The following is a 13,022-nucleotide window of genomic DNA, read 5'->3' on the forward strand; positions in this document are numbered from 1 at the left end:
GCAGTGGGGGGGTGGACTAGGTGACCTTTAAAGGTCCCTTCCAACCCAAAGTATTCTATGATTCTGTTGTTACTAATTAAGATATTTAGTCAGCATGTTGTTGACTCTACAGTAGTTGGGGGCTGTGTATACAGAGAGCGTGAGCGGTTATCATCTCTTGTACTGTTTTTCTCACAAATCTACTTGTGTTTTCCCATGTTTGCAAACATTAGGCTGTTACTTCTGTTTGCATTTGAATATCATCCTACATCTTTAAATGCTTTAATTTTTTTACACATTTTTAGTCTGATGATAACCGCTCTTCTGGGTAACATTCTACGTTTGCCTAGCTCAGTATCCTGTCTCTAGTAATTGCTTGTAGAAGTTGCTCAGGAAAGTGCAATATGACAGGGCAATCATACAGAGATCTTTCTCACAGAGTACCTTACTATTTTTAAACATCAGAAGACTAAGAACTTATCTACGTCAAAGGTTTTGCCAGTTTTTAGTAGTCCTTGTTGAAGGTTTATTCCTTTAGCTACCTCTGGAAGTCTAAGCTTTCAGGTTCATAAATAACCTGCAGGAATGAGTTCCATAGTGTCAGTGTCTTATTTAAAAAAAAAAAAAAAAAAAAAAAGTAATCAAAGAGTTTCCTTTTTTTATATGAACCTACTTATCTACTTTCAGATAACTTTGAATCCCCAACTTCTGATGTTCTGGACAATATGGAATAATTGCACTTCATGAGCAGCATTCATGACCAAATTTATTTGATTGCCATCTCTCATATTGTCTCTCAGCTACATCATTCCCGAGCTGAAGTATTCTTGGCTGTTTAATTTGTCCTCATAAGAGATCTGTTTAATACTGCTAATCACTTTTGTTGACATCCTTTGTACCTCTATGGGTTCTGCTATGTCCTTTTCTGAAGAAAGGGATAAGAGCTGAATGTAGCATTCAAGATATGAGGACACCAGATATTTATTTATTGACTGCTGCTGAGCACTAATATTTTCATATAATCATTTCTTTCATGAACAGTAATAAGTAACTTGGAGCTTATCATACTGTACAAGTAGTTGGCTTGGTTTTTCCCCCGCCATGTACAGTCCTTTTTTTATATCCATTTTGGATTTTTTCCTCTTCCCAAGGACCGTGTAGCAATTTATTCCAAATAAATGATGAAAAAAGTGGAGCTGCAATAAAGGAAAGTATAAGTAGCTAATGGAGTGAAAAAAAAAAAAAGTCTCCCACTAAAATTAGTGAACTTTTTCCTTATGTGAACCATCTGCATAGAGAAAAAAAAAATATTATCATAAACCCATGATAAGGTTTATCTTTCCTTCTCTAACATTTTAATCCTTAGCATATCTCAATGATATACAAGGTATAGATGGAACTTTGAACAGCTCAGTTTACGTTTCACACAGTGGGATGTTTCAAATAGCAAATTATTCTGGGCTTCTGCTCTGTTTTTCACTAACTCTTTAATTATATATATTTAAATCTTTACAGCTTTTTGCTCACACCTGCTTCACTTTTCAAACATTATCCAATTGAGTCTAAATTTCTTCAACGATTCATACCTCCAAAGATTGCCCATGTGTTGTTCAAATACTGCAGCTTTTTGAAATTTTCTTCTAAAACAACCTAAATCTCCCAGTTTTAATACAGAACCGAGTAAAATATATTGATTTCACCTGAACTGCACTTTGGCATTTCATTTTCTGCTGAACATGAAATTAATATCAGAGCTGATGTGAACATCCAAGAACAAAAAGCTTGACAGGGCTCCATAACCTCTTGCAGACTAAAACCATCAAGCTGCACATTGATTTATGCACACTAAGCACTGAAAAACTGCAGCATACCGTGGGCCCAGTAAGCGGTAGCATCTTTTCTTTCTGCCATTTCTGTTCCAGCATTTCAAAACAGCCGTTGTTTCTTGAGAGCAGGTATCTTTTTCTGCCTCCTGCATCATCAATCACAAAGCAGGATAGAGCGCTGCCTCTTTCAAGTCCTCTTCGAAAGTAGCACAAATAAATAATTGAAACAGAAAAGAAAATGAAACACAGCATTGCCAAAGAGCTAAGCCTTCCGTATTCTGAATTGCCACAAAGCTGCAGACTGAGCAGGGTCACACCTTGCGAAGTTGTCCCTAGTCCGAAGAGGTCAGGACTGCTGCCGCTGGGAGAGGGGCGCGTGGGTCTAGAGACGCTCATGACCTGGGCTGAGAAAGCAGGAACCTGAGACAAACTTCATTGTGGAAGAGGGATCTGTGATTCATTGAATTCCTGCACCTCAACACGAGCCACCATTTCAAGTTATAAATGAAACCTGTGTTTAAAAATGTATTAGAAATGCCTGCTACTTCTGTACAATTCCTTGGGGGACATTTTTCAGATTCTACTGGAAGAGACTGGCTTTCATAAAGGAGTAAGTTTTTCCTTTTTGCTTCTGTAACACCTGTAGCACCTTTTCTCCGGTGAGGATGGCAAAGGAGAATGTGTATATAGGAGACCGTAGATATGGTTTAAGGAACAAACCTTGCCACAGGACGTAGCTCTCCATTCCTTCTAAATCCATTTAGGTTATAAAGGCTTTTTTTTTTTTTTTTTTTTTCTCCCCAGAACAGAAGGGACCAAAGAGTATGTTTTAGAGTTGCACCTAACAACCAATGAATCATCCTGATATATCACTATGAACATTTTCTACTCAGAATTAAAGGAATAAGACTTTAGAAGAATGAAAAGGTAAAGGCAACAGAAAATAGATTCATCACACTGAAACAAGACAGAATCATAATGAAAGTTGTATTATAATTGTGAATCAATTTGGAACAAGAACACTGTATGCAGTGCTTGGATGAAAAATGAGCTACAAATAAGGGAATTCTCAGAAAATGTGTGAGACAATACAGAGAATCAAAGAGGACAGGAATAAAACCTGAAAATTGAGCAGAACAGAAATGTATTTAATATAATAATGACATTAATTCTACATTTTTATTTTGCTGACTAACACGTTCAGTTCAAAAAGTTCTTGCATTTCTTGTTGCTGAAGCAAGTATTTTTAATTATTTGAGACTTGTATTTTTATAATAGGTAAATGAACTTATTTGAATAGGATGAGAGCTGACCCAAATCTTTGTGTGCCCTTGAACACCAGGAAAAAGTCCTCTGAAGTTTCTGAAGAAATACAGTAATTTATTTTTATCTTTAATCTTCGTATATGTTGAGATTTTTCTGACTACTGCTTCTATAAGAAAAAGACACAGGAAAATAAATAAGAAAGATATGTGCCATGGTTTTGTTTAAATGTTCTCATAAAAATTCTACATACTTATGTGCATATTCCCTTTTTTGCATAAACCAAACTTATAGGTAGTTTAGAGCTCACCATATTGTAGATACAGGATACTCTGTAAGACAGAAATACAAACAGATACAACTTTAAGCACAAATGAGTTCATTCAGAAACTCTTTAAGTAAATCAACATTTTATTAAAAGTCTGTAATTTGCAACCTCACACATGCTGCGCATGTTTTGAAATTAAATTCCTATTAGATACCTTGTGATATTGAACTGCTCACTAATCCAAAACCTTAACATTGAAAATTCAGATGAGTTACAACTCAAGGCTTCTGTGATTAGAAAAGGTACTTTCTAGAGTCTTTCAAGTTTTACACTGACATGGAGAAAATAATGTTGTAATGGCATAAACAGGAAAGGATTGTGGATTTCAATTTCTGTCTAACTAGTTTTAAATGAGGCTTTTAAAGAACGGTTCTACTCTTTTTTTGTAGAATGAAATTGTACTACTTCAGGAAGAGGAAATAGCTCCTTTCAATTTTCCTTTCTTTTCAGTGCACCCTCACAATGCATATGAATTTGCTTTTAGTAATATTGCTTCTGTTAAGAGTAGTAATTTCAAAATGAGAACCTACAAACTTTAATCAATAGAAGGCATAATTATGCAACAAAATTACTTAAATATTGTGAAAAATACATCTTTAGTCATTATTTGTTTTTCAAAACTCAAGCTAAATATCTTTTTATATGAGGAAATATATTTTAATAGTTAATTGAATCATATAAATTTGTTTTATAATGAAATTTATCAAAAAGGAGGTTACAACATTTACAAAACTCAGCTTCATTGTGAGTTTTAATATGAATATGTGCTGTTGGCTTGAACTTGTGCCTCAAATAACATCACCAATTCAGCTATACTAGTAAATAAAAAGAACTATGAAACATAACTCTACAAGAATATACCAAGAACATTCTCAGGAGACAATACAATTAACAGACAAATGTTCAATTATTCATTTTGTACACAGCATAGGAAATCACAAATTGTAGCATGTTAGTCATATGGTGCATCTGTGCTTTTGTTTTGATGTTAGAATTTTAGACTTTTTGTAACAGTAATAATTTTTAAAATTTGAAAGAAAGCAAGCACTTCTAACTAATGAAAATGTTACCGGGGCATATAACATGCATCTCCAGGTGGTTTTATGTGAAGGGAATGAGAATGAGACCTTTTTAAAGGTTAGTTTCTTTCTTGCAGGCAGGTTAGATTTTAAGTATCCATCTATTTCTCATTTCTACTCCTCTGTCTACACTAGCCCAAGGCTAAGACTCCAGTTGGCTTCCAGTTTCTAAGATGAGCCCAATCTTTGCTTCACCTTTAAACTAGTTGTCGTCGCTTTTTACAGCTGAAAAATCTTTCACCAACTGAATGTGAAGATGTTTATTGATGAATGAGATGACCGAATTTTACAGGCCCAAAATCTCCAGAAGAAGAACTTGTTTGAGAATATAGCTGTCTCGATACATTGAACTGACTCATAAATTGTGATTTTTCATAAGTTTCACCTTAATTGTTTGGGAATTCTACTAAGGAGCCTTCAGTGATTTTTCTCTAGATTTTTTCCCAATTGCATTGCTACCCGTTTCCCTGATATGTGGCTGAATGTCTTATTGGACATATTGTCTGTTCAGTGTCCATTAACATTCCTAGTGCTACATCCTAGAGGCTTTTTTTTTTTTTTAATTGTGACTTTTGGCAGGTCCAGAATTAAGCAAATAATAGTTAAATATATATTTATGATCATTCTGAATGAGTTGGTTCACATATTCAAAAGTGTATGCCCACATTAACCTGTATAGATTAAGCAAAAATTATCAAGCTAGTTATCTTCAGTAGGGTGCTCCAGAGCAGTATTTTCTGCTCCAGTGCTCAGTTCAGACACAGTTTTTGATTCTGTATGCCTATCATGTTTTCTGTAAATAAGCCCCCAGAATCATAAGAATACTTTGATTCCTTGACTACTCCAGCCAGCAGTAGTATGCAAACTACTTGACTATGTAACATTGAGGCCCAACCCCTTTATCGGTGTTTGAGTGGTCATAGCCTTGGACCAATGCTAGATCTGGAAATATAGAAATATATCTTCTTCTATTTAACAATGCTGTTCAACCTTCCAATGCCTAAAATGTCTTTAAATAAATTTGGCATCGTTTTGTCACAAATGCTATTTTAGGTAAACATAAACCTTCCCTCACAATCAATCAATGTCATCTCAGTATCACAAAAGGCAACCCATATCTTAACCTCTACCCAAATTTCCATTTTTTTTATTTGACCAACATCTAAACATTACATCTGAATTTGAGTCACCTCCTCTTTCCTTCCTCACTTGCCGATGCCTTACTCTTCTTTTAAAAATGTTTGGAACCTGTTATGCTTCACCACACTGTGTGATACTTCATGATAGTCTAAGTGCTGGCTTCTGGATCTGTAAACTGTTCTTCTGCCATAAAATGTGCTTATTGACGAGTAAAACTGAATAGTTTATCACAATACACCTTCTCTTATGTACCTAATATTTTCCAGAGTATATTTCATAACCCTGATTCTAATATTGTCACCTTCATGATGTCATGATGGATAAGTAGAGTTCTAGTGGGATTTTTCTGCCGGAAACTTGCTTAGTGCTTAAATTAATAATAAATAAATATTCATGTAATTAGGGAAACATATAATATAGCAATTTACCAAGAATATACATATAACATTTAAAAGAAGAAATGCAAATTATGTTATACATATTACATATATATATACACACACACATACATACATATATATGCACACACACAAAAGACCACCCCCCCCCCCCTATTAAATCAAACGTCATTCTAAACTATGTGGTTCAGAACATTAACAAGATTAATTCAACCCAGAATCCACCTTTGAAGTTAGTGGTACATAATGAAGTAATTGGTCCTTACATCTGGCTGCCTTTGACTGCTGTGTCTGACTATCTAGTAACCACTTGTAACTAGACTGATTAAAGTCCTCTTTTCCGGTGAATCGACCAAGGCATAACTTCCTGTTTTGGGATATGTGACAAATAATTTAACCATTCAGACACCAATCCCTCAAAATAACACTGGTTAAAACAACATCCAGATAATTGTTCAGGAACTTAAGATAAAATAGATTGCAGAGTATAGCACAGATGCAATGAGTTAAAATTGCTATCAAACAGAAGCCATGCCTGTGTGACTTCACATATTTATTATCGTACTTAGCAATTTCTGTAAGTTGCAATTTCTTATGATGGAGTATTTCTCATATCAGTGTTTCCAGAACATTAGATACAATTAATGTTTGGTTTTGATTGGTAGTGCTCATGTAACATTTAGATCCTTTACTTAAATGATAAATTGTCTTAGCTGCTCACGGTGAATCACTTGGTCTTTTCCTTTTTCATATTCAGCCAAATATCTAATCCAGAAATGTTCCTGCCGCTTGTTACAGAGTTTCATGGAGATGTCCAGGATGTAATTTATCCTGGCCTGGTACTATGTCAGTTTTAATAGGTCTAATTTCCTAACTCCCTGCTTCATTGTGACCATAAAGCCTTTTAGCATTTCACTTGCTTCACCAGGAAAATTTATCCCAGGCTGTGGAATATGACCTTCAAATTCTTTCATGCATACACTAGCAAAGGATTCATTCAGCCTCTTGGCAATATGAACCTCATTTGTCATTAACATCTCACTCTTGTCCTTCAGTAGTTCATCTGACTCTTTGTCTACCTTCCAGCCGCTATTATAACGTTTTAATCCTTTTATTATTTTAGTCTTCATGATTGTTAGCACTAAGAAACCTAGTTTGCTTTCTCAATGTTCTATTTTCTGCAGACTTGTCTTGTATCAAAGGAATTTTTCCTCCAACATTTTGAAAGCGCCTATTTTCTTGCACTGCTTTTTTCATACCTAGTCAAAAAAACCTTATTTATGCAACGTGTTCACTTCCTATAGCCCTGCTCTTTATGATCTCTGTCTCTTTTCTAGTTCCCTTCCTTTTTTCTTTCTTCCAATTATTCTATTTTATCCAAGACCATATGGATTTTCCAAAAGAACAATAATATTCTAGATTCTATTTTGTCATCTTAGTATGGCTATTTCTCTCTTCCTTTCTATCCTCACAACTTCTCAGGTTACTCCAGAAGGCTTTAAATGGTCAGCTTTACATTTCTAGCTTTTCTCCAAGAATGGCATTCTGATGAATCTGAAGTCAAGGTTAGTTTTGTCATTAGCTCCAATGGAGACAGGCATTCACTGGAATTAATTCTTTGTAAAGTTTCATTCCCTACGGACCATGTTGCTTCAGTGATTCTGAACATGTGCCTCTTAGCTATGTGTGTTGGTAGCAGCCGCCAGACATTTTCTATGTAAGAGGGAGATGCCAGCTTCTTGCCCAAAGAACATAACAGATAAGCATGATAGGATCAAATGAGGAGATTCCTCAAGGAAGTTCCTGGAGTGCATTGAGGATAACTTCCTGCTCCAAGCAGTAGAGGAGAGGTGCTGTGTTGGACTTCTTACTCACCAACAAGGGTGGGGTAGTGGGGATGTGAAGATCAAAGTGAGACCTGGCTGCAAGGACCATGAGATGGTGGAGTTCAGGATCCTGAAGGGAGGGAGGAGGGTGAAAAGCAAGCTCACCACCCTGGACCTCAGGAGGGCAGACTTTGGCCTCTTCAGAGATCTGCTTGGAAGAGTCTCAAGTGATAAGACCCTAGAGGGAATGGGGGGGGTGATGAAAGCTGGTTAGTATTCAAGGATGACCTCCTCCAAGCTTGAGAGAATTCCTTCCCAACAAATACAAAGTCAGGCAAAAATGTCAGGAGGGCTGTGTGGAAGAATAAAGACCTCCTAGCCAGGCTCAAACACAAAAAGGAGGCATACAGAGGGCGAAAACAAGGACAGGTAACCTAGAAGGAATACAGAAATGTTGTCTGAGCATCTAGGGATGAAGTTAGGAAAGCTAATGACCAATTATAATCAAATATGGCCAGGGATGTCAAAGATAGCAAAAAGGGCTTCTATGGGTAAGTAAGTGACAAAAAGAAAGACGAGGGAAAATGTGGGCCCGTTGCTCAGTGAGACAGGGGACCTGGTGACACGGGACATGGACAAAAGCTGAAGTACTGAATGCCTTCTTTGCCTCAGCCTTTGCTAGCAAGATCTGCCTTCAGGATTTCCAGGTCCCAGAGACCACAGGGAAAGGCTGGAGCGAGGAAGATGTACCTTTGCTGGAAGAGGATCAGGTCAGGGAATATTTAAACAAATTGAACATTCGTAAGTCGATGGGCCCTCATGGGTTGCACCCATGAGTGCTGAGGAAGCTGGCCAGTAACTAGTGATGTACCCCAGGAGTCTATACTGGGTCCAGTCCTGTTTAACATCTTCATTAGTGATCTGGTTGATGGGGCAGAGTGTACCCTCAGCAAGTTTGCAGAAGAAACAAAAATGAGAGGAGTGGCTGATCGGCCAGAGAGTCATGCTGCCATCCAGAGGGACCTGGTTAGGCTGGAGAAATGCGCTGACTGGAATCTCATGAAGGTCAACAAGGGGAATTGCAAAGTCCTGCAGCTGGGGAGGAAGAACCTCAGGTGCCAATATATGCTAGGGGCTACCCAGCTATTTTTGTCAACCAGTTTGGTAGAAAAGGACCTGGGGGTCCTGGTGTACACCAAGGCTGGGCTGCATTAGATAAAGTATTGCCAGCAGGTCAAGGGAGGTGGTCCTTCTCTACTCAGCACTGGCAAGGCCACACCTGGAGTACTGTGTCCAGTTCCAGGCCCCCTTAATACGAGAGAGACATGGACAATGAAGAGCCACAAAGATGATTAAGGCACTGGAGCATCTCTTATATGAGAAAGGCTGACACAGCTAGGAGTGTTTAGCACAGAAAAGAGAAGGCTTGGGGGGATCTTATCAATGTAGACAAATACCTGAAAGGGAAGTGCAGAGAGGGTGCATAGAGCCGGGCTCTTCTCAGGGGTGCCCAGTGACAGGCCCAGAGGCAGTGGGCACACACTGAAACACAGGAGGTGCCGTCTGAACATCAGGGAACACTTCTTCACTGTGAGGGTGACCAAGAACTGGCACAGGTCGCCCAGGGAGGTTGTAGAGTCTCCATCCTTGGAGATATTCAAAAGCCAGCTGTACACGGTCTTGGGCAACCTGCCTGAGCAGGGGAGTAGGACCAAATGACTGCCAGAGCTCCCTTCCAACCTCAACCATTTTGGGATTTGGTGAGGAGTACCTAAAAGCCCATTTGGATTTGCTTTTGGTTCTGCGCTATCTTGTAACATATATATGTATACATATACTTTGAAAAAAGTCATAGTCTTTTGTTGTAGAGTGAATTCAAACATTACTCTCTCATTCCTGTAGTCACCAAAGAAAAGCTTAAGCCTTTTTTCCTAATATTTCCACTCAAATTTTCAGTTTTGAAATTAATTAATATGTAAGCAGTGGCCTGTGAAGCAAAACTATACCGAATGCAACTTTTTTTCTTAAGCATAAGAAGAATGGCTACCTCAGAACTGAGATTCTCTACATCCACTCCATGGAGCACAATTAAACCCTTATTTGTAGTGTCTGCTTCTTCTTGGGTTGTATATTTCAGCTTGCCAGTTCAAAACCATATAAACCCTTTACTATTAATCCAGGAATGAGTTCTATTTCCCTAATAAAGTTTCATAGCACTTCCCAAATCTGATTTCTTCACTATTTCTGCTTTTAGATATAATCACTTATCAGCTGTACCATTCCATTTTGTATGTTTTCGCTATGTAGGGAGGTGTTATTGAATGGCTATAATGTGCTGATTTTGGACTGCCACAATCTGCCATCCTTGATTACTTGCCCAACTAAGATAAGCTGATAGAATTGTTGCAATTATACTTTTACAGAGACTTTCAGTAGCAGGAAGGGAGTAATTTCTGTTAGCAACGATTCTTGGTAGCAACACAGTCCCACTAACGCATATTAAAATAGGCTTTACTTGGGAGAAGTGGCATGATTTGTGCTTTCCTAGAAGTTTGAGGAATATAGGCACAGGCAGATAAAACCTAACGCAGTCCCACTAAGCAATAAATATCTTAAAGATAATATAGAGTATATATAGAATATATTTACTTAGTATTATGAGGAGATCAAGTTATTCCTGTAGGTCTTATACACTACAAGTTAGATAAGAGTAACAAAGGGCTAACAGTGATTAGAGATGGCAGGAATACACTGGTTTTACCTTTCCTCTCCAAAGGCAGGGTTTTTTTCAGGGTTGGGGATAGGGAAAGGAAGAGAGAGTGAGAGAAAAATATTGAATCCCAGACTAGGCAAGACCTAATGGTATAAGAGTATTCAGCAGGTACACTGAGGTTTGACTGAAGTCACTAGTCTGGGTTAAACAGAGTGGGGAAAAGACTGATCTATCCCTCAGGGCTAGGTCTGCTGTGTAGAGGGCTTGCATTCCTTCTCTGGTTTTGCCTAGAAATTCTATCCTTATTATACAAAAATCTACAGATGAGCTGTATTTTTTATTAATATTTTGTAAATGGTATTCAAAAAAAGGTATCTGCAAGTCCAGTTTCTGAACCGACGGTCTTATACTGCACATTGAACATTGGAGTAAGAAGACAAAAGGAACTATGCATTTGTTACTTAATAGGAAATAAGATCAAATGACAGCTGTTGCCCAGACAATTGAAATATTCCATCTCTTCTTTGCTTGAGTCTTCACAGAAGAGTTAATATGACCAGTTATGTAGTACATTTTAAGTAGCAGGATAAGAGCACAGGTCAAGATATGGGAAAAAGAGAATAAGGAACGTTCCAAGAGTTTGTATTAGATCTATTCATCAAGTCAGCTCAGCCTAAAGAAATCTACCTTCGAGTATAAGTGCTCCCTGTAGTACAGACATATTTCAGCAGGAATCAAGAGGTAGAACTGACATTCTGTATTGCTGGAACCAAAGCAGCTGTTTGCCAAAGAAATAATGCCCATATCGTATCTTTATATCTTAGTCCATCTACTTTACATATTCATTGCCTAGTATTTCTTAACTGCATTAGTGAATGTTTTAGAGAGCAATTTGGATTAAAATTATATATGGAGCAAATTAATTATCATTTACTCTTGCATTACAATGGTTGTATTATTACTGGAAATTCATTGCAGCAATTGAAGTTATTGGCTGGAATCAGTGTAGGGAGTAGAGTATCCTGTCTCCTGTCCAGTGGAGTACTCTGTAAAAAGCTTCCATTTCACCTCGCTGATTTTGACAAGAAATTCTATGCTCACTAAATAAGTCACATGAAAAGCATCAACAAAAATATTTTTATTATTAATTTATACAAGATACTAAAAAGATATTTATGAATTTTAAACATAAATTCTATGTAATAAATAGGTAGATGGCAAAAGTTTTTTCCCTTAGGTATGTAGAAATGTGGTTGGGTCAATATATTGTGCAGGCTGAAAGATCACTGTTCAAGAGAGTGGACAGAGATGGAAGTCTAAGCGATAAATCTTCATTAGTAAATTGTTGTGGGAATTGTGGGGAATTATATGAATGTTTAAGAGACTACAGTGAGAGCCACTTAGAACTAACTATTGTATTATATAGAGGCTTGTCTTAAACAATGCTAGTCTGCTAATACACAAATCCAGAATAAAGCAGACAATTTTTGAGTGGCTTCTGACCACAAGATAGATCAGGAGTAAAATATGGAAACTAAAAATACATAATTTGGATGGGAGAGAAAGAAAAGAGATCCAGCTCTTAAGCTGCTTAAAAACATGGGATATGTTTAAACAACTTTTTACAAAACATTAAAAAAATACAGAGCTGACATTAGTTTATTCCAAAGTATTTGATGTTTTCAGTAGCTTTCAGCAAGACAGGAAAAAAAACCTAAAATATAGATGAAGAGAACTTCACTTATTCAGAAGTGGGATACATGAGCAGTATGTTTTTAAGTACATAGTGAAAGGAAAGATAAAAACAAAGAAATTATGCCTAAGCTAGTTTTTACTAGCACTGGGTGAGTAAGCCAATTCAAACTGGTAAAAGCCAGCTAATTTGTTTTAAACATAAGAGATCACTGATTTGCTTTCATATCTTGTGAAGTACAGACTGTATTCTGACATCGGGAATATTACTTCAAATTCTAAATAGAAACAGAAAAAAAATTTGAAGCAGAAAAGTATGTAGAGATTCATGTTACAATTTTCAAACAACAAAAAAGCACATATAACTGGTGATGGAAACAGTGGAACCCAAGACAATGTCCAGCAGGAAAGGTAGTGAGAACTGCAGTGATTTGCAGGATTTTTTTTTACGAATTTGCAAGTGCCTGGAGAGTGTGGCAAACAGGACAAGGAGGATCTAAGCGACATCATTAGTTTAGAGGAGTAATTCACAGCAATCATACCCAACATTTTTGCATAAGATTAATAGACTACCAGCCTGAAATAAAATGGATTATTTGTTTGTTTCAAAGCTGGGCACGAATGCATAAATTGATGTGGTGCTAGAAACAACGGCACCAGAACAATACTAGGAATAAATGGAACAGAGAGAAGAGAAAGTTTCCAGTAGAAGAGCATGTGAATTAATGGGTAAGTAAATCCTTCATTAAGAAAAAGTGGTTTAGAGAATCAAGGGACC

This window comes from Accipiter gentilis, chromosome W (genome assembly GCF_929443795.1).
Source record: "Accipiter gentilis chromosome W, bAccGen1.1, whole genome shotgun sequence".
Taxonomy (NCBI): Eukaryota; Metazoa; Chordata; class Aves; order Accipitriformes; family Accipitridae; genus Astur; species Astur gentilis.